Here is a 22,258-nt window from a genome sequence, read left to right as displayed (position 1 = left end):
AATTTGTCAGGCGCACAGCGGGAAAAAATGTCGAGAAGACTATTGCAGGGCATATTGAGCATAAAATGAAGAAGAAAATATGGGGAAATCGTTGTATAGACATCTTCTCCCTGTTGGAGTATGAAGAATTGGGCTTTGACATTGTAAGGAAAGACAGAAAAGAGGAAGCAGCTTTTCAAATACCAGCTACAATAATTTTGGAAAAATGTCCAGAAGAAGGCATGGCATTGATTGCATATCGCCACAGGATCTTGGAAATCCACAATACATTTGTGGGGTGGGGGGGAATCGTGGCTGAACTATGACAGAGAATTCAGAAAAGAGATACAAAGATTCCCTGACCTGGGGTGGGAGGAAGAGGATCCCAAGCTATACATGTTTTATGTCCTAAAAGAGAACTCATCCCGCAATCCACAGAACAATAAAGAGTTTGAGTCACATTGTCATAGAAGGGTGGGGGTACAGGCAGTGCAGCTTGCTCAGATACCAAAGAGGCAGTTCACCCCAATATAAGAAAAAACACCCCTTTTGGAAACCTGCCCAAGGGGGGGGGGGGCAGAGATCCGGGCAACAGACACTGGGGTACACAAGCCCTCGCAACTCGGGCGGGGCATGGGGGAAAACCCCTCCCTACTGTTGGAACTTTGAAAAAGGTTCTTGAAGTTGCGGGTAAAAATGCAGGTTCAGACACCAATTTAGCACATGTGGTGGAGAACACGGCAGTGGCGAATGCACCAAGATCCCCTCCGCTAGCCCAGGACCCAAAATCCCAGAGGGAAAAAACTCTCACTAATTTTAAGATGGGGCCTTGTCAGTGAAGGTGGATAAGCTGATGATAATGTTACAAGACAACCCAGATGTAGCAGCAAAAACCTTTTTAGGGCAAGGCTTTAAAGAGGGATTTAGAATCCCATTTAATGGACACAGATCCCAGCACATCCCCAACAACTTTAAATCTGCCTCCTCCCTACCTGAAATCATTAGGGGAAAAATAGAAAAAGAGCTAGGGTTGGGCAGGATAGAGGGACCATTTGGCAGCACCCCCTTTGCAGAATTTCTATGCTCCCGCCAGGGCTAGTGCCCAAGAAAGAGAAGGGGAAGTTTAGAACGATCCACCACTTGTCTTACCCACCAGGTAGTTCCTTCAATGATGGCATCCCCGTCACAGAAGCAGCAGTTTCTTACAGCAGCTTTCAGGATGCAGTTGATTTAGTTGTGTTATCAGGGCGGAATGCACTCATGGCCAAAGCAGACATTCAGTCAGCTTTCAGGCTGCTGCTGGTCCATGAGAGCACATACCAGTGGCTCTGTTTTCACTTTGAGAAAAACATTTTATTTTGATAAATGCCTCCCCATGGGGTGCGCGATTGCATGCGCATACTTTGAGCAAGTAAGTTCTTTTTTGCAATTGACCCTACAAAAAGCAATTCCAGGGGTCAGAGTAGTTCACTACTTGGACGATTTATTCTTTACATGACCAGAAGTGTCCACCCAGTGCAGCTCTGCGATTAATACATTTTGTGAAATCATGACCTTTTTAGGGGTCCCGCTCGCAGGAGAGAAAACAGTAGGCCCAACACAGTTCCTGTCATTTTTAGGGATTGAAATTGACTCCATAAAGGGGGAATGACGTATACCCAAAGAAAAAGTAGATGACTTATTAGGGGCAATAAAAATAATTGCAGGCAAAAACAAAGCAACCCTTAAAGAAATACAGCCACTAGCGGGGAAGTTCAATTTTGCAACCAGGATCATGCCACAAGGCCGGGTGTTTCACAGGAGCCTAGAAATAAGAATGAGAGGGGTAACCAAACAACATCACCACATATGGCTGGGCAAAGAAATACAAAAGGACTTGGCATCATTGGGAAAGTTATATGGTGCAAGCCTGTAAATGACACAGCCAAGAGGGCCTTGTTCACTGATGCTGCAGGAGGCAAAGGTTTTGGTATATGTTTTGGCAATAAATGGTGCGCAGGCCACTGACCCCCCCTCCTGCCGAGATCTAGGTTGGACCAAAAACATTACCTTGCTGGAAACATTTCCCATATGGATGGCACTTTACATATGGGAGGACATGCTGAACAACACAGAGTTGGTCACATGGTCTGACAACATGGCAGTGGTGCATGTGCTAAACAAAGGTTCTGCATCTTGCACATTGGTGCTAAAGGCATTGAGAGAAATAACAAAACATAGCACAAAATGCAACATTGTTATTAATGCACGGCATATTGCCGGTAAGGAAAATAAGGCAGCTGACGCACTGTCCTGTTTTCAGTTCCAGACTTCCAGGACACTAAATCCTCAAGCAGAGGAAAGGATGACGGCTGTACCAGAAGAAGTGTGGTCAATCTTGGGATAAAACAATTCTGGACACATCATCCCAAAAGGAAAGGAGCCCCGGGGGGAAAAAACCCCGTTCACAACTGCTCTCAAGTAAAGGGTATTGTGGGGAACAAATCACGGCATCATACACCAACCGGTGAGCCCAGGGGGATCCTGGGAGACGTGGCAAAGAATGCCCGGGCCCAGAAAACAGCAAAGCTGTACAGTAAATGCCTCAAAGAATTTGCTGAGATAACCAAAATCACCAACATCAAAGAAATCCAAGAAAGCCACGTAAATGATTTCATGGAATGGGCCTTCAGACAGAATAAAAACAAGGCATGGGCATCCTCCTATTTGGCAGCAGTGGCATATTACACCAAACTGGCGGGGGAGGGACTCACCCCACACATAGCGCATTGACAAGATATGCTTTGAAAGGGTGGTCCAAACTAGAGGGGGTAAAAAGAGACACTAGGCTCCCTCTTAACTTTGCTAAATTAAAAATCCTGATAGATAGCTTACAGAAGGTACGTAACAACACCTATGAAGCAGCCCTATTTAGGGCGGCCTTTACACCAAACTACTTTGGAGCTTTTAGAATTAGCGAAATTGCATCCAAAAATACACGTTCAGATGAGGGCTTGGCTGTATCTGACATCAACCTCAGAAAATAAACAATGCCAATAAAACTTAGCAGATCTAAGACCGACCAGACGGGTAAAGGGATAATTATGAACCTTTATTGCATAGAGGAGGCAGAGTATTGCCCCATTTGCAACACCAGAGACTTCCGTTGTAAATGCTCAGGGATGGGTGGCCAACTCCTGACACATAAAAATGGCTCTGCCCTTAGCAGATTCCAGTTAAGGTCTGTGCTTAAAAAAAGCCATGAGGACAGTGGGATGGGACCCAGCAGAATTTGGGTCCCACTCCTTCGGGATCGGCGCAGCAACATCTGCCTGGATGGGAGGCTTACAGGAGAAATCAATAAAAGGGATTGGGGGTGTAAATCTGGGGTTTACAAAAAATACATTCGGAAAGACTTGATCTAACAGTCATCCTCTCCCCCTCACCCCCTTCCCGCCGTCACCTCACAGGGGAACCTCCATTAAAAACAGCATGGATTGTGGGACACTCCTTCATCACAAGGGCCAGCAGATGGCTCGAAGAAACACAGGAAGGCCTGCACTTTCAGAACAGTCACTTACTGGTGGGGCAAGCCCGGCATGCGCTGGGGTGACCTGCATGACAAACTTGCCAGCCTACTGGGAGTCAGCGCTCCACCCCCCGACTTCCTGATAATCCACCTTGGGGGCAATGACTTGGTCAAATTAGGAAGAAAATCACTACTGACAGAAATGTCCTCCTCACTCAGGATCATTGCACATTGTTGGAAACAAATGGAGCTCATGCTGTCTGAAATCATCCCGCGCCAACACTGGCATGGCGCAGAGTCCAGCAAAGCAATAGAAATTTCAAAGGCGTAAATTGAACAAAGCACTGTGCAACTTCTGCACATTCTCAGGACTCAAGTTCATAAAACACGAGATCACATTGTATAATAAAGCCCTATTTATCAGTGACGGGGTCCACCTCTCCATAGAAGGTATGGACATTTTTACAAGGGACATCTGTTGGACATTGGCAGAGAGGGGCTGTACATAGTGTTCCATTTCGGGGGGACCTGAGGGGCCATTCACCCTCTCAGGGTGGCGGCAGGAATCAGCATCAAGTTGGCCCCACATGGGAGTAGGGTCGTTTTTTATTATGTTTTGTTGAAAATAAGGCTGCTGACACACTGTCCCGTTTTCTTGGGGGCAAAGGGCCTTTGATACTTCAAAGGGGGCTACCTGCCCTCAGGCCAATTTTGGCTTATATCTGAGGAGGGCAAGGTAGCCCCCATTCATCTTTCCCTTCTCCCCAGCATTGCAGAAGCAGTGAGGCGAGAGGCGAAAAGAAGTCAAAACATCCCTCCCTCCCTACAAGTAGGGCAGGCCTATGTAGCACCTATTTAAACAATCCTAGCCTTAATCCCCGACCAGAGCAAAGTCGAGAACTAGAGCAGGCACCAATTTAAAAATATGAAAATCACAGAAATTCTGTAAGAAAGAAGCTAGCGAACGCCTCGTAAGAGGCAACTAAAATAACCAAATCACGTGGACAGGGGGTTGAACATAAGGTGAGTATGGTGAAAGGGGAAGTCGATTAATAACTAAGAAGGCAAACGCCTCACAAACCAGAAAAAACTATTAAGACAAGATGAACTGATCAGAAGAAGAAAGCCAGTTGCTAAATACCTATTAGCTACTAACGCCACGCAAGAGGCAAATAAATAATAAAGTGATGGTGAAAGTGAAGGAAACAGATCAAGGAGCATGGAGAAAATAACAATGCCGCTCATGGGGCCAATCCTAAAATGGGATTATACATCAAAAGGAAGAATAATAATGCCTCAAAATGGCGAAAAAAGCATTATTTATTTTATTTTATTTTATTTATATATTTATAACGCGCCGAAGCTCCCAAGCATCAGGGCGCGACAAGCACACGAGAGGACAGATCACAGGACAACATAAAAGAGAGGACGGGGGACTCAAGGGAGTCCATGCTGAATATGTAACGAATTATCGAAAAAGTAACGTTTTCAGCTGCTTCCTAAATAGCGAGTAGCTACTTTCCAATCTGAGATTCTCAGGAAGCTCGTTCCAGAGCGCAATAGCTTTGGTGGGGAAGGCTCTCCCGAGTCCAGTAGCTTTGACTCTAGTGTGGCTAACTTTGAGTAGCCCTTTTTTTGCTGATCTAAGACAGCGGCTTGGTTCATACCAAAGAAATTCCTTCTCTAGGTATGTAGGAGCCGTGCCAAAAAGACACCGGTGGACAAGTGTCAGGGATTTAAATTTAATACGCTCCTCAATGGCGAGCCAGTGAAGGCCTATTCGGTCATGGGTGATGTGCTCGCGCTTGGACTTCCTGGTAATAGTTCTAATAGCGTTGTTCTGGATTATCTGGCATTGTTTAATGCAAGAGTTGCTTGAACCGAGCATCAGCGCATTCCCCTAATCCAGTCGGGACAAAATCGTGGCTCTAGCAATGGTGGCGCAATTTGTGACGTTGAGATATGGCCTAATGCGGCGTAGTAATCTCTGGTAGTATTGGCAGTTCTTTTTAAGAAAAGTGACTTGAGCATCTGCTCCTAATGAGGATTGCAGGTATATGCCAAGTGTTTTCACCTTAGTTCAGACCGTGATGCTAGAGTTCTTGATAATAAATGATGAGTAGGCTGGGCCTAGATTGGATAAGGCTTTTGAAGATCTGAATGTCATAAGTTCTGTTTTTGAACTATTCAGACACATCCAGTGGGTGGTCATCCAGCTTTCTATAGTATTATATATTGCTGAGAGTCTGTTGTTGTCTGTGGTGTGGTCTCCGCTGAGTTCTATAATCAGTTGAGGATCATCTGCGAAATTGGTAAAGTAAATATCCAACTGTGAAAGAAGGGCGCAGAGACAACGGATATATAAATTGAATAGGAGAGGGGAGAAGCTAGCACCTTGTGGGACGCCACAATCCACTGGATTCGTGCCAGAGGAATGTCCACCCCAGGTGATTTTGGATTTTCTGTCATCCAAAAAAAAAGATATCCAATCGATGGCTTCCTCGGCACAGTTACCTGCTTTTCCCAGGGCCTCACGGAGCTTCCCGTGGTCTAATAAGTCGAATGCCGCCGAGAGGTCCAATAGAATGAGCAGGCCGGCTTTGCCTTTATCAAGGATTTCTAGCATTTTAGATTGGAGGTCGAGTAATGCTGATTCCGTGCTATGTGCACTTCTGAATCCTGATTGCTGGGGATGTAGCAGGTTGTGCTTGTCCACGTACTCTTGAAGTTGATGAGTGGCCACCTTATCAAGAATTTTCAACAAGAAGTTGCAATTCGTGATAGGGCGGAGATTGGCTGGATTTTGCTGGTCGAGGCCGGGTTTTTTAACCAATGGTGTAACTGTAACTGTTTTTAGGCTGATGGGAGCGGTCTGGTCTCTAAAAGACGAGTTTGTCATGCGGCAAAGAAAGGGTGAAAAAGTGTCTGCATTATCTAGGATGAATTTGGGGGGCAGTATGTTTTCAGGGCATGTAGTGCAATTCATGTTAGAGAGAGTCTCCGCCATGATTTCTGGTGTTATTGGTGTGAATTGGAATTTGGGTACTTTAATCTCGGGATCAGCCTTGTTGTAAGTCATTGGGGTGTCAATAGTATTGCAATTTAAGATGGTGTCTCTAGCTTTTAGAATCTTTTGAGAAAAAGCAGTTTGGACCTTTTCGCAGTCCAGCAAAGATGGCTGGAAGGGAGGGGTGAGAGTAGGTGGCTTTTCAAAGGTTTTAAGATTTGAAACAGCTTTCCCGTGGAGTTGGATGCACCTGAAATTTGCTCGTTATAATAGTTTTATAAAAGTAAAAAAAAACTTGGAAAAGGCAAACGCCTCACCAGGAAGACAAATTTAAACAAACTTGGGATGAAAATGAAAGCCCATGGCTAACTCAAAGGAGTCGATTGATAATTAAAAATTGAATTGAAAAATGACACTTGGAAGGAGTAAACATATAACGGAAGATAAACCGGGCACAGCTCACAAGCAGGGGCCACAGAAAGTCGCACGCTGTAGTATGATGGGTGGCAGGCCCTACGTGGGAGTAGGGTCCCTACTCACCTGATCCCTTGTTCCCCAAAAATGTGTGTTCTTTTTTATGATGCTTTTGTTGGTTGGTTTTTTTACACATAGCAAATGATACAATAAAGCTTGCCGGCACCCCTTCCCTGCACCACATCACTTGCAGGCTTATGCTCTCTGGCAATTTTGCATCGTTTACCTGAACACAGCGTTCACAATCTTAATTTCATTGCAAAAAATGATCATACCTGCGCAAAATCGTCCACAGGCCTACACGCAGCATCAGAAACTGTCTTTAGTTTATTACACAACTTTCAAAATCAGCCTTATTTTATTGTAAAAACATGTTCAAATTTACACACAGTTGTCAAAATCTTAATCTGCACACCAAACCTTACTTATTGTATTTTTTTTAAGAAAATGCTAATTGTGCATCCTTTTCCTGCACACCCACAGCAGGAAAATCAAGGATCGCAGCTCACTTGTGCAGCCGCTTCAAGCTGTTGCTACCTAGGTCTGGGCGTTCGACTATGAGAACAGCCGAAAACCAAGGGATGCCTTTGCGGTATGGGATACCAAATATTACATAATACCTTGGCAAAAATAAGTGCACGCAGGTAGTAGGCTCAATCATTACCAGGAAGAGAAGATAAAGGCGGCGCTTCGTATGACTGGGCAGGCTCTGGGAAGATGAGAGGCCGGGCATGTCTGGGACGGAGGCGGAGCAAGAGAAGAGGTGGTCACTGCAGAGACTTGCACAGACTTGCCCTGATTATCCCGTCAGTCGCCGCAGAGCGGTTCTAGGGCAGGTGAAGTGAGTGGACAGCTACGTTGCGAGCGGTGAGTCGTTGCTACTTGTCACAATCATGGTTGCCTCTTGTTTGCGCTTTGATGCTGATCTAGTGAAGTACAATGTAAGCCGCTTCGGTCTGCGGGGACTGGATTACAGAATGCACCGTTTGTGTTAGCAGTCCCCTGATGAACGTGCGTTCTAGTCCGGACCCACAGGCTTGTGGTTGAAAGATTGAGATTGGCATGCGTCCTCTGCCACCGCGCTGCTGCCAGGCAAGGGGGAGTTGCCCGTGTTGTGTACATTGACTTTCTCCCACACCGGAATCATACTTATTCTATGACCAAAAAGATGTAGGATTTTTCAAGTTTCAAAAATAATAATTCCCATAACAATGACATCACAGGAAAATACAAAACATGCAAACAGCACAACATGGAAAGATGTTGAAATGTTGAAAATGTATAATTCTGAATGGTAATTGAATACCTTATTGTCGGCAGATGCTGGGTGATGCTGTTACACTCTGCCACTTGCTTTCACTAGTGGTTCACCTAAGGGTGGTCCCGGCAAGAGTGCAGGGCCGAGACAAGTCGCTTTCAGGTCAGTGGATTGGTCTGAATCCAACGAAAGTAATCACCTATCAGTCCACTGTATAGACAGACTAATTAATGTGTTGCTGAAGCCGCTGTAAAAAGCAGTAGGATCCGTCACTGAAATCTGTAGGACTGCTTCAAAAGCAGTAGCCTGCTGCCTAAATCTGTAGGGTTGGCAAGTATGCAGAAGTCCCCTTACTCTATTATGTGTTGCGCTTTCTGGGATGTAACTCTTGCACTCGGAAGTGCTCTATCGCACAGTCCGGCATCTGTACAGATCCCCTCGCTGCGCTTGTTCTCCGGCAGATGGGTACATGTGTCTGTGCCACTTGTCCCGTGCAATTACTAGTTGGAACAGTGAACTCCTCACCCTGGACCGGGCTACTGTAAAACTATTTTAGTTGTTATACAACTGTACTGAATTGAATTCGATGTGAAAACATGCAGTTGTCAAAGGGCAGCAACTGTTGTGCGTGTAGAAGGTGCACAGAGGTGGAAGCAATTCGACCGCACCCTCAAGAATGCAGTAGGGATAAGAGCCGAATATGGCATGTGACACGTGCCAGTGACACGTGCCACTGCATGTCCCTTCTACAAGTGACACGTGCCACTGGCAGGTGTCACATGCCGTGCCAAAAAAATTAATAATTGAGAAAAAAAAACTCAGATGTGCATGTCACTACATGCCAAACAATGTCATAAAAGAAAAAAAACAACCTTTGATCTATCGTTTTAAAATGGATATGAAACCCATTGCTGGGACTCGTGTAGATAGCCTTAACCACTAACCCACCACGTTGCTGCAGTCCAGAAGCTGTCGTATGCTTCAATGTTAGTCATTTGTCTGTTTTAAGTCAAATCCTCAATGTAAAGAACAGTTTCATACAAAATCTGTTACTGTGTAATGCTTAAAATGTCCAATTGTATTGTTTACATGTTTTCCAAAACAGTATGTTAACAATATTGAAGTGTGTTTTTTTTTGTGTGTAGATTAATTCATACTTTTTACACTTTACTGTATGAAGTGTGATAAATACAGTACAACTACATTTTACTTATAACATTTATAACTTATATTGCAGAGTATATGCAGATTCATGAAAACGTTTTTATTTACAAATGTTGCAAAACCTTCAGATTTAGGTTAAACAGCACTTACATATGATACATTCAGTCTTGCCCAATGAACGTTTTCAGAAGCTCTGCAAGGTAAAGTCATATCATTTTTCATTTGTATAGCGCCTTTTCCCATTGGTATGGTCTCAAAATGCTGTAGGTGAATGCCCTTGGGGGACTAAAGTCATGGTATGAGACATTTTTCAGATGAGTGTAGAATACGTGTGTGCATTGTGGTGTGGCCTCCTTTAAGGTGCGAAGACGGGGTACGTCATTGCGCCATGTCAATAAATACATCATCGCGTCAGTATGCATGGCAGTGCATGAGCGGGATCGAAGACTATGCATGCTGTGTTTGTCTCTGTTCCGGGAGGAGAGGACATTCGTGCATCCAGGCCCGCTGTTCCCATCAGGACACCACATGAATTATGGTGAATACGAAGGAAAGTAGGGGTGGCCAAGTCTCTACTAGCTACCCATATCGAGCTGGCATGTGTATGGCTGCTGTAGGATCGTCTGTATAGTATGCACATGGAGTGTCCAGCTAGATTGAATTTTTGTCAATGGGGATAGCTGCATTTTTATGGCAGAGGTGTTGTGCGATGCGTCTTAAGAGTGATGTGTGGTGCAGGTGTGGGTTGGTGGCCTTGCCATCATTTATTTTTCATGAGCATGGAGTTTGATACGTACCTGTTAGCACTGGCTTGTTTCCTGGTTTCGTAGAATTGGTGTGCATTCTGTCCTGTTGTCTGCTGGAGTTTATTTTCTCTGGTCTCTGTACATTTCTTTGCAGGTTCATTGCTGCCCCGGCCTACCTGAGAGGTGCTTGAATAACCCAATGCGAGGCATGGGTTTGGTGCCTGATCGAAGGCTTCGGTTGTGTTGGTAATGGAGTACTTTCTGATGGAGGTATTCTGGGCCTGTCTTGTGGAGGGCACATGACTTCGAAAGCCCAAGTGAGCCAGTGGAGGACACAGTGGGTGGGTGTTATGTGCTGTCTGGAGCCAAAGTTCAGTGTTTTGGGCCTGTTGGAGCATTCTGAGTTGAAATGCGGGGCACACAGGTAACAGGAATTGGCATAGTTAAGGCTGAAGAGGACGATGGCCATGATCACAGTGACTCTGTGAGGTTACGAGAGGTAAGACAAGATAAGTCTGAGAATGTGGAGGTGTAGATAGTAAGATTTGGGCACAGAGTTAATGTGGTGAGAGAGTTTCAGAACAGTGTCCATGGTGCATCCCAGGTTCTTTACTGCATGGGGAGGACCTACGCAAAATGGCCAAGGGGTGTGTTGGGCTAAGAGCGCTGTATTCCCGTAGATCATGATTTTTGTTTTTTCTAGGTTGAGGAGGAGGTAGTTGCCGGAGGACTGTATGATATTTATCTGTATTTTATTTGTATCGCGCTCATACACAGGTGTTTCAGAGCTCGACGAGGCAAGGGAGGGGAAACAAGGGAGGATGAAACAACGATCGTACTAGGCCCAGTGACATTGAGAACGTGCAAGTGCGGGGGCCGACGGGCGTGGAAATGCTGAACACGTGACAGGTAGTGCGGCCAGCAGGTAGTAAGTGCAAGAATAAGGTGGAGACAACAGGTGTCTGATAAGTGCTGGAAGGGGACTGTAGGGTTGCAGATACAGACCCAAGTGCAGGGGTTGCCAGGGTTGCCAGGAGGCAGTGTGGGTGTGTGGAAGGGAGGGCAGGGATCTGGGCCCGAAATCAGAGGGTAACCAGATGCCCGGTGCCAAAGCAGACAGATGAGCATCGAAGAGGAAGAGTGAAGGCAGAAGCAAAGAGGAAGGTCTTGAAGAGCTTCCGGAACCGAAGATGGTTCTCCACAAGATTCAGAGAGGCAGGGAGGCTGTTCCAGAGGGAGGCCCCAGCCAAGGAAAGGGATCTACCCCCAAATCATTGCTTGGAGAAGCGACTGACCCTAAGGGAGTTGGAGGTGAAGGAGCGAAGAGCTCGAGTAGGAATGCATTTACGGAGGGAGAGTTGAAGGTATTGTGGACCCAGGCCCCAGAAAGCCTTGTGGACAATGCAAAGGGTCTTGAATGTAATCCTTGCAGCCACTGGGAGCCAATGAAGAGATTTTAGGGCTGGAGAGATACAATCCCAGGGCTTGAGGCCAAGGACAAGTCTCGCAGTCCTGTTCTGGATGAGCTGTAGAGGATGGAGAGTGGTTGAAGGCAGATTTAGAAAGAGGCTGTTGCAATAGTGTAGCCTAGAGAGAACCAGAGCTCTGGAGACAGCGAGCTTCTGCGGAAACGAGAGGAAAGGACAAATACCTCTGAGGAGGTGCAGTTGGTATTTAGACTTTTTTGAGACGTCAGAGATGTGATGTGAAAAGGAAAGCGTGCTGTCAAAGATGACCCCAGGTTCTTAGCCTCGCAAGTAGGAGCAGGGAGAGAGCCAAGGGAGGCCGGCCAGAGAGTGACAGGAAAGGAAGGTGCAGGTGTGCCGATGAGGAGGATCTCTGTCTTACTGGCATTAAGGCAGAGGTCATTGGTGGCACACCACTCCTGGATTGCTGACAGACAGTCAGAGATGGGAGAGGGAGAAGAGGTGGCAGAGGGGAGCCTGAAAACAAGTTGGGTGTCATCCACATAGCATTGAACATTTTAGCAGAGAGCAGCAATGTAGTGGGCGAGCGGTGCCAGTTATTGGTTAAAGAGCAAGGGAGAGAGGTTAGACCCCTGAGGGACACCACAGGTAGAAAGTGAGATAGAGGAAAGGAAGGACCCAGGTTGGACCTGGTAGGGTCGGTGGATGAGTAAAAATCTGTGGGTAAGAGATGGGTTGATGAGAAATTTCACAAGAAGGAATTCACAGTCTGCATTGCAGGCTTGTTGCTCAGAGTGTGAGATGGAGAGGTGTGATTTGTGAGTGTGTAGCCTGGGGGGAATGCCTTGTGTGCGATGGGTCGGAAGTCCTCATAGAACCAGGTTTCTGTGATGAAAGGGATGTCTGAGGAAATGAGGTTGTATATGTTCTATCGCTTTTTGGCGACGACAGATCTGCTGTTAATGAGTATGCATGAGAGTAAGGAGCGGGGGTTGTTTGCCCCTGGAAAGGCGGGCTATGGAGTGCCTTTGGGGTGGTGGTGGAGGGCAGAGAAGGGATCCCCTGCTGGGGCCCCATTGCTCGGTGCAGTTTGAATAAAGGAGAGTGTAGGGAGAGAAAGGAGTGGGAGAGAGGGTGAAAGGTAAAGGAGAGAGGTAATTAGGGCAGGGTGAGCAGTCTATGATGTCGAGATGGGATGGGGAGGCTCTGAGTATTCTTTGATGGTCAGAAAGGAGGGCTTGTGATGTACGGTTCCAAGGGAGGAGGATTGGAGTGGGAAAGGGGATAAATGGAGAGTGTAAGAGGGGATTGCAGGATTCCGGAATGCTGGCTGAGCAGGCAGCAGGCTGAATCAAGAGCTCATGCCCCTTTGCTATCGATGATTCAATGATAAGGAATTTAAAAAAGAAAAATGATTCTTTGGAAACTCCAGTCTTCAAGAAAACTAAAGCAGATCTGGAGGATAGCCCCAGTGTCCAGGATGTTTACAAACTATTGTTGAAAGTGTCCCAGGATATGGGGGATTTGAAGACATCCTTTGCTGATCTTTCTGGTAAGGTGACTAACTTGGATGGTAGAGTGGTGCAGTTGAAAAAGGACTCGGCTGGTTTTGCTTCTGAGATTTCGGGAAGTTACAGAGATTACAATGACTTGAAGAAAGAAATGGAAAATCTTAAGATTAAAAATCAGATGTTGGATTTGAAATCTAGGAGTCACAACCTCAGATTAGTGGGTATCCCAGAAGATCTAACTACTGAAGGACTGATGGATAGCAATATGATTGAGATCATTTCTAGAATTTATGGTCAAAATATCATTCTACCAAGAGATTTGGATTTTGCCTATAGGGTGGGAAAGTTGGATGGTGTAAGGCAAGACACATTTTTCGGGTTTTTAATAACATCTCTGCAAAGGAGAGAGCGATTAATGCAGCCAGGGAAAAAGGACAACCTACAAAAAATCTAAAGTAGCAGGGTTTACTGATTTTCCAAAGGAGGTAGTAGAGTAAAGAAAGCTTTTCTTGGAGGTGAAAAAGATGGCAAAGGAGAGAGAGATTAAAGCAATTCTGGTCAGCCCAGCCATTTTTAAAATATACTTCCCTAATGGTATTAGGTCAACTGAAGATCCAGATAAGGCCAGGGCCCGGATTCTTAATTATAAACTTTGAATACAGGCTAGGTACAATACATTTGATATTAGGTACGTATGTTGTAGGGGGTATGGTTGTTTGAATTTTAAGATGCTTTTTTTCTTTTTTTAAATTCGATTTGGCATGTTTTCATTTATATTTACATTGCCTTTCGTGTGGACAAAATGGAGGTCTATAACGTTTGCCTTCGAATGTGCGTTGTTTGAATTTACTGTGAGAGCATACTTTCATTCTTCCCAGGCTTGTTGGGTGCCCTTTTCTAATATTATGGTAGTCTCTCAGTTAGATGATGGACTCAGAGGAAGGAGTCGTAATGGTGGAGTAAGGGCTTTGGTATGAGGAAGAAGGTCAGTGTTGTATGGTATCCTGTATCCCCACGATAGCGTATGGGAGGTAATGTTGGTAGCTGTGCTTGCCCATTGGCCCGCCCTCAGAACTTTCCGGGTGGGCGTTGTTTCAGTTTCTTCACTCTTTCGTGGGGGGCTGGTATTATGATGTATGGTGAGGTGTTCCCACCGTGTTTCATAGCGAGGGGCGCGCGTAGGTATGCAGAGCAAGTTATATGATGTTATATGAAGCTCCCGGTATACCCCCAATTGAGTACTGCGCAAGGTACATATTATACACTACAATGGGAGAGTGCTATGGGGTGTTGTTTGTGGGATGGATTTTTGCGGATGGGTTCTTCGGTGCATTTTGGGCTTTCTGGGTGGATTGGAGCTTGTGCTTGCCGTCCGTTGATCCATTCGGCACGTGTACGTCCTTCCTTGTGGTTTTCGACGGCGCATTATGATCCTGCCTTGTGTGCGAGAAGAGTTGTTGGAATACATCAGGATTCGAATGAACTAAAGCACGGAGGCTCAAAACAGAATGGGAGTCCACCAGAGTTCGCAGTTACCAAGGCGCGAGGATGGGGTGCATTTTGAAGTTGTTTTTGTTGGTCTTTGGAATGTTTTGTTCATCCCTAGCGGCTTGGAGCCTGTTTGTTGAGTGATGGATTTTTTAATGCATTTTGAGCACTTATGTGTCTTTTGAGGCTCATTTGTTCGTCTCTTGACCTTTCAAGATATGGTAGTCAATCCTTTTGGTTTGCAGGCTGGATTTTGACTTTTGAATGCATTTTGAGCATTTAGGCATGTTTTGTGCCTGTTTTATCAGTATTTGAATGCACAAAAGCACAGAGTCCCAGTGCAGAATAGGAGTCCACCAGAGTTCTCATTTACCAAGGCACGAGGATGGGGTGCATTTTGAAGCTGTTTTTGTTGGTCTGTGGAACGTTTTGTTCATCCCTAGCAGTTTGCAGCCTGTATGTTGAATGATGGATTTTTCAATGCATTCTGAGCACTTATGTATCTTTTGGGGCTCATTTTTTCGTCTATTGACCTATCAAGAGGTGGTAATCCTTCCTTCAGTTTTGCAGGCTGGATTTTTGATTTTTGAATGCATTTTGAGCATAAAGGCGTGTTTTGTGCCTGTTTTTTCCCTTCCGTTTCAGTGTATTTGATCCTGCCTTGTGTATTGCTGGCAGCGGGAGGTGTTGGAGGTGCGTCGGGATTCAGGTTTCCGAGGAACTCGGGGGCTGTATGAGTGGTGTGGTTGTGGAGTTGTTGGAGGCCTTCCGGCTTTATTTGCCTGGGCGCGGTGACATGGGAGAAGGAGGAAGGCAGGGTGGTGCGGGATGCATTCTTTGGTTGCGGGTTAAGGCAGAGGGTAAGGGTGCTGGGAGGGTGTTTAAGGAGGCTTATGGGCCCATAATGCCTATAATACGTTACAAGGGGGAGCTCTATGAAGCCAATATTACCCACATTACTCTTGATAATATACAGTACATATATTTGAGAATATTGAAGTTGACAGTACGTTAATTCGACTGTGCAGTCACAGATATGGTTCCGGGTACATTCTGCGCTGCTGATAGTCTGGGGGGGTAGCGTTTTGAGGTCTACACAAACAAGTCCTCTGATTACACTGACACATGTAGCCAGTTCCATTACAATTCAACTTATGGAGGGTTTGTTGATAATATTAAGCAGAAGTTCTTTGAAAAAGAAATTGATCAGGGTGTTGTACATATTGGTTAAGGGCACCGTAACTTGGAGAGGGGAATCCTTTATGGATAATTCTGACAGATATGTATAATAGATGTATAGGGGGAAAGCTCGGTCTGGGTAGGTTTTCTTTATCTCTTTCTGCCTCTCAGTGCAGCTCCGAGTGGTGTTATGGTTTGTTTTGGGGTTTCTTTTTTGAGTAATTTGTTTCATTTAGAAGCTTATAGATTTCTTGTTCTTTTTGTAATCATTTTTGGTTTTTGTTTGGGAGGATTTAATGTGGATGGAGAATTGACCAAGGATTTTACAATGGACAGTGTGACTTCGAGCAGTCCTGTTCGAGATTGTATACAAGTGGTCTTGTGGAATGTAAATGGGTTGAAGGACAATATTAAGAGGAAAAATGTTATGACACATGTAAAACATTACAAGGCTGATGTTATTTTCCTTCAGGAGACTCATTTTACAGAGATTGAGGCAGTTGCATTTGAAAAAAGTTGGCCAGGTTTGGCTTTCCACTCCTCCTACCCATCAAGCTCTAGAGGGGTCTCTATTCTTTTTAAGAAAATGTTTCAGGGAAGTGTATTGAATTATAAGGCAGACAAGATGGGGCGGTGGTTATTGGTAAAGGTCCAGATGCAGAACCTGGAGATGACTCTGTGTAATATTTATGCACTAAACGTTAATGTGGAGGCATTTTTTAATGATTTAGGACGACAACCTTTGGATCTAGGAAGCAGGAACATATTGTTGAATGGTGATTTTAACCTGACAGTGGACCCCTATCTGGATAGAAATAGTCAGAATGTCAGAATGGAAGGAAAAAGGATAGGGAAGGTTTGAGATTGTTGATGGATGATTTTACACAGTCTGACATATGGAGGTTGGAGAATCCCACTGGGAGGGAGTATACGTTTCATTCAAATGCACAGCATATATACTCTCGGATTGACAATGTTTTAACATATGGGTTGCTCACGAGAAGGGTGGAAAGGTGTGAAATAGGGAGTCTAATAATATCTGACCATGTTCCTTTTAATATGGTAATTTCATTTGATTATTCATCAGATAAGACCAGAGTGTGGAGGTTTAACACAGGAATTTTGAAAGAGGAGTTGAAGAAAGAGTTAGTTGATGAAGCATCGGAGTATTTATAAACCAACTTAAATGGGGAGGTTGGGCTGGAGACCAACTGGGAAGCGTTCAAGTGTGGGATGCGTGGGGTGGCAATGAAAGTGTCAGGGATCAAGAAAAAGAAAAGGGATGAAGAGCTTAAAGAATTGAGCTCCACAGTGGAAGTTTTAGAAAAAGAGCTCATGAAACATTTTGATAGTGATAAACATATTAAATTACTGAACATGAAGTATAAACTAAATAAGATCCTTAGCGAGAAAGCAGAATTTGCATTATTTAAATTGAAATGCAAGTACTATGAGGGTGGGGGAAAATGTGACAGGCTGTTGGCCCATAGATTAAGAAAGAGAGAATCTCATAGGGCGATAGGAGTGATGAGGAAACCAGTGGGGTGACCAGAAATCCAGTTGAAATAAACAAAATATTTAAAAACGTCTATAAGGAGCCATACAGTGAAAAGCGCACATTGGATGAGGAAAAAACTTCAGAATTCTTTAAGAGAATTACATTAAAATAAAATGATGAAGAAAAATCGTTTCTGGATGCAGAGATTTCCATTGAGGATTGAGGAAGTTAAGAAGGCTGTGTGTTGGGAAATGTCCTGGGCCAGACGTGTTGCCATCCGAATTTTATCGTGTGATGCCTAATGGGGTCCTGGAGTGAATGAGGGATATGTTCCTGGAAAGCAAGGCTAAAGGTATTCTGCCTTCCACTCTACACCTAGCATCAATTTCATTATTGCTCAAACCTGATCGCCCTGAATTAGACCCAAGTAGTTACAGACCCATCAGCCTGATGAATACGGATAGTAAGGTCTTGTCTAAAATTCTGGCAGCCAGGCTTGAGAAAATCCTTCCTAGGTTGAGCCATACTGACCAAGCTGGTTTTCTTAAAGGGAGAATATCAGCTACAAACATGAGGAGGCTATTGCTAACAATGGAGGAATGTCGACAGTCACAATTTGAGTCAGTCGCTATTTCCCTTGATGCCGAAAAAGCTTTTGACAGGGTGAGCTGGAAATTCCTGCAGTATACAATGGAGAGAATTAATTTTGGTATGGAGCTTTTGAGCTGGGTGAAAGTCTTATATAATAAACCATTGGCAGTGGTTAACACCAACGGAAAACTGTCTGGAGAATTTGAATTACAGCGGGGGACACGACAACGATGCCCGCTGTCTCCATTGTTGTTTGTGATTTCGATTGAACCCTTGGCAGAAGCAATCAGATCCGCTCCAAGAATCAAAGGGGTTTGCTATGGAACAACTTGCCAAAAGCTCTGGTTATATGTGGATGATTTATTGGTGGTGGTGCAAGACCCATCAAACTCAATTGCGGAATTGATGAAGGTCCTGGAGGATTTTGGCGCACTCTAAAACTACAAGATCAGTTGGCAGAAATCAGAGTCCCTACCATGCTCCAACAACTTGTGAAGTGGTAAGAAGTTTTGGGTTCAGATGTTGTGCTAGTAAAATGAAATATCTAGGTGTCTGGATAACTAAGGATTTGAGTACTCTTATGAAAACTAATATGGACCTGTGTATGCAAAAGATAAAACAGGAGATTGTTCGCTGGTCTGCACTTCAGCTGTCCTTAGGGGGCAGGGTGAATGCAATAAAAATGACTTTAACACCGAAAATAACTTACATTTTAGCAATGATCCTGATGCAAGTACGAAACATGGATTGGAAGAAACTAGATTGCATGCTTCAGTCATTTGTTTGGAATGGGAGAATTCCAAGGATAAAACTCTGGAAACTACAGCTCAAAAAATAGAAAGGGGGCTTGAACATTCCAAATTTTGAGAGATACCACCAGGCGTTCACCTTGAGGCACATCCTTCCGTGCCTGATGTCAGAGGATGAGTGGACTTGTGCTGAGGCGGAGAGGGCAGGGCCACTGGATATGTGGGCCATTCCATCAATCATTACTTGCAAGAGGGTCCACAGCTCAGCTCTGACAAATTTCTTGAGAAGAATTTTGAGAGCCTATGAAAAAGCAGCTGGTATAGATTCTGGTACAAATGCAGAATCATCGATATGGCTGAATCCCAAAATTAAAATTGGGGAAAAAGTGATTTTCTGAAGAAGTTGGTTCACAGAAAGTATCAAGAAAATTGGGGACTTGGTCAAAGACCAGGACTGGAAGTCATTCAGGGAGCCGAGGGCGGAATACAACCTTGCCCGCAATTTATTTGGTGATTACAGGAAATTAAGGAGAGTGGTGAGCCTGCCATCTGCAAATGATTTTCAATTGACTTCTGTTATTAAGAGTTTCTCCGAAAAAGCACACTTAGCCTCTAAAATGTACACTCTGTTAAGTGACGTCTTGGAACCTGACCAAAGGATCCTGTTGAAATGGTCAACGGTTCTGGAAGAGGAAATGACTTCTCAAAGATGGACAAGTATATATGCAAATATCAAAAGAGTTTCCCTGAACATTGGGGATCAAGATAGTCAGATAAAGATACTCCACAGAATATTCTGGACTCCTGTTCGTCTTTTCAAACATGGTTTATTGTACTCTGACATTTGCTGGCGTTGTGCACTGGGGCAAGGTACATTGGAGCATATGCTGTGGGATTGTGTTAAATTGAAGGATTTCTGGAATGGAATCATGAAGATAATGAACACTGTCCTGGGTGAAGAGATAGAATAGAGCTTTGAGACATTGATCCTAGGGGAAACGGTCCTGCTGGAAGACTTTAATGATAGTCAAATCACCTGGATTATGAGAGGAGCAGCAGTGACAAAGAGTTTGATATTAAGTGCATGGAAGTCAGCTGACTTTATGAACTGGCGCAAATGGTTAGAAGAAATGTACAAAATGTGCAATATGGAACGGGTAAATTACTTGCTGCAGAAGAAAATCTCGAGGTTCCGGAAGATCTGGGGGCTTTTTTTCAGATTGAATATGTCATAGAAGGGGTTTGATATTGGGAATGCAAGAGAGATCAGTATTTTTCGAAATGATTGTTTGTTATTGATTTGAGGACAGCAAGAAGGATATGTCTTTTTTTTGGGGAGAATTATAGGGGGCGAGGGGTGGTTGTGGGATATTGTTGTGTTTTGTTTATAAGTTGCGAAGTGATTTCTTTGTAAGAACCATGGTTTTGGCTGAATTGTTTTATGTTTTGAGAAATAATACATTTCATCCAACAACAAAAAAAGAGGGGATTGCAGGTGTGGAGTCAGGAGGGTAGGGGGCCAGGGGAAGGTTCAGGGTGGTGAATGGGGTCACTGTGGGTGGTTGTTTATGAAAGGGGTTTGGAAGAAAGGAAGAGTGTAAGATCTTACATGAAGCTGGGCTGCTGATTTCCAGGGGATTGTCGAGAGGGCTGACGGTGGTTAGTGCGGAAGGAGTTGAAGGAAGTGTTGAAGATGGATTTCACTGGGTTGGTAGAAGTGGTGGAAGTCGTAATGCTGTATGTGATGGGTGCATGCCGGGAACTAGGGGAGAGATAGGGAGAGGTGTGGAGAGATGAGAGGGTTCGGTTGTTTCAAATTCTGTGTTTGACAGGGTTCTTTGGTACCTGTGGCGTGTGTGTGAAGATCAGCGGGGTGGCCCAAGAAGGGGTGTTGGTAAGGGAAGCATGAGTGGCGCTAAGGGATGCAAACACTGAGGAGCGAAGGGATTGGGGGAGGGTGGTCGCAAGGGTATTAGAGGGCAGTGTGGGACCGTTAGGGCTAAGGCAGGTGAGGGGCAAAGGGAGGTGTCTGAGCAGTGCAGTTATACCTCAAGGGCTGGATGTGTGGAGGGTGCAGGGGGTTAGCGGTCTGCAGAGCACTTGGCCATATTGCTGGTGCGCCAAAGTGCCTCTGTGATCTGGGAGTTGGTTTTCATGGTGGATAGCATATTGCGTCTGCTCTGGTGGCTAGAAAGGCTAATGGGGGGGAGGCTGCCCCACTATTAATATACTCCAAGGAGGCTAGATTAGGGAAGGAGGCAAAGCTTGAGGTGATGCTGTAATCAAGTTTATGGCCACAGGGAGGTTCAATGCAATGGCTATTCTCAGAATGCAACTAGATTTAACAGAGTAGTGAACTCTGAAACGCTGCTAGCGTGGGAGCGCTGGAGAAGTTCAAGTACAGCTAGAGTTAAATAGTGACTGCACTCAGAATGCAGCTAGGTCCAATGCAGCTCAGTGGCAATTAGGTTCAACACAGTGCTGCGGTTCAAACACCGCTAGAAATAAAGCAGATGCTACCCTCAAATTACAGCTAACTTCAGTGCAGGGGCTATACTCAGAGAACTAGAAATAACACAGTAGCAGATTCAAAGTGCAGCTGAATACAATGTTGCTATGTTCAACACAGTGGCTATCCTAAAAAAAAATCAGTTACCTTTTTATACAGTGGCTATTGTAAGGGTGCAGAAGTAGGCTCAGGACACAAAGGTGCATGCTTGTTGGCATTAGACTTATATTGGACTGAAAATGAGCAAGAACCCTACCTGTCCCTATGACTAAGAGGGTTTTCGCTGCCTCAACCAAAACTAAGGATCATGTCAGAATGCCCATCAAAAGTATAAAGTCCGGTGTCCTGTGCGAACGCCGGCCCCCACCAAAGGCCCACTCCAGGCCCAGTGGCTGTTGTCCTGTCCCTCACTTTCCCCTGCGACTTGATTACATTGGGGTCGCATTGCTGGGTTCTTCTCCGATGTGGCGATCCCACGTGTCTGCAGACTATCAACTCACCCTCTGGCAAGCCTGTCAAAAGAGAAATTATATCGTGCCTCCTATCGCAATAAATATATGTATATTGGCCTACGCCAAGCTGCTTATAAGTCGCTTGCGAGGAAATCCTTGTTGCAAGGTCCTGACCTTAGAATCAATGTAAACCGCCATTTTAGGTTCGCTTTGTAAAGTCACCCTGTGAGTTAAAATGTTGGACAATGTCATTCCAAAATACAACATGGCTGTCTCGACCTCTGTATGTAGCTAAAATGTAACTTGCCTGCAGGCCACTTGTTGAGGTCGTGAACTGAGACCTTGTCCTTCATTGACCTATGTGTAAAGGATTATTTGTGCAATGAAACTAATCCTCGAGCATATGTTAAGAACAATGTATTCAAATACTGAACGTAGAACACTTAACTACATTGTATTAATGTTTGAGAAGACCTGCATGGAAAATCCCAGAATACACAGTTGCCGTATAGGCTTGTTGATATATGTATTAAAAGCAAACCAGTTATATGCGGATGTGCAAGACTTGGCATGAACCCTAGATCGGTGATGTATTAGCGGAATATTAACCCGAAGTGGGGCTGGACATCGTGCTCACAAAGAGTATAAAAAACCAATGCATTCTAATGTACAGCGTCACTCACTGAACACACTGAACCACGCTGATGCCACGTTAGAA

At 44.7% G+C, this 22,258-nt stretch overlaps 1 protein-coding gene across 1 annotated transcript in view; it reads left to right on the top strand.

Moving 5' to 3' along the window:
• The first annotated feature begins 7,771 nt into the window (after nt 1-7,771).
• LOC138566554 (protein mono-ADP-ribosyltransferase PARP3-like) overlaps nt 7,772-22,258 on the top strand; it is a 503,923-nt gene continuing 489,436 nt past the window's right edge. The window contains exon 1 of the mRNA XM_069644027.1: nt 7,772-7,835. The gene's annotated coding sequence lies outside the window, so the exon portion shown is untranslated. The remainder of the gene's footprint in view (nt 7,836-22,258) is intronic.

Source organism: Ambystoma mexicanum, chromosome 2p, assembly GCF_040938575.1.
Source record: "Ambystoma mexicanum isolate Mex_15411 chromosome 2p, UKY_AmexF1_1, whole genome shotgun sequence".
Classification (NCBI taxonomy): Eukaryota; Metazoa; Chordata; class Amphibia; order Caudata; family Ambystomatidae; genus Ambystoma; species Ambystoma mexicanum.
This window is presented reverse-complemented; position numbering and strand designations above follow the sequence as displayed.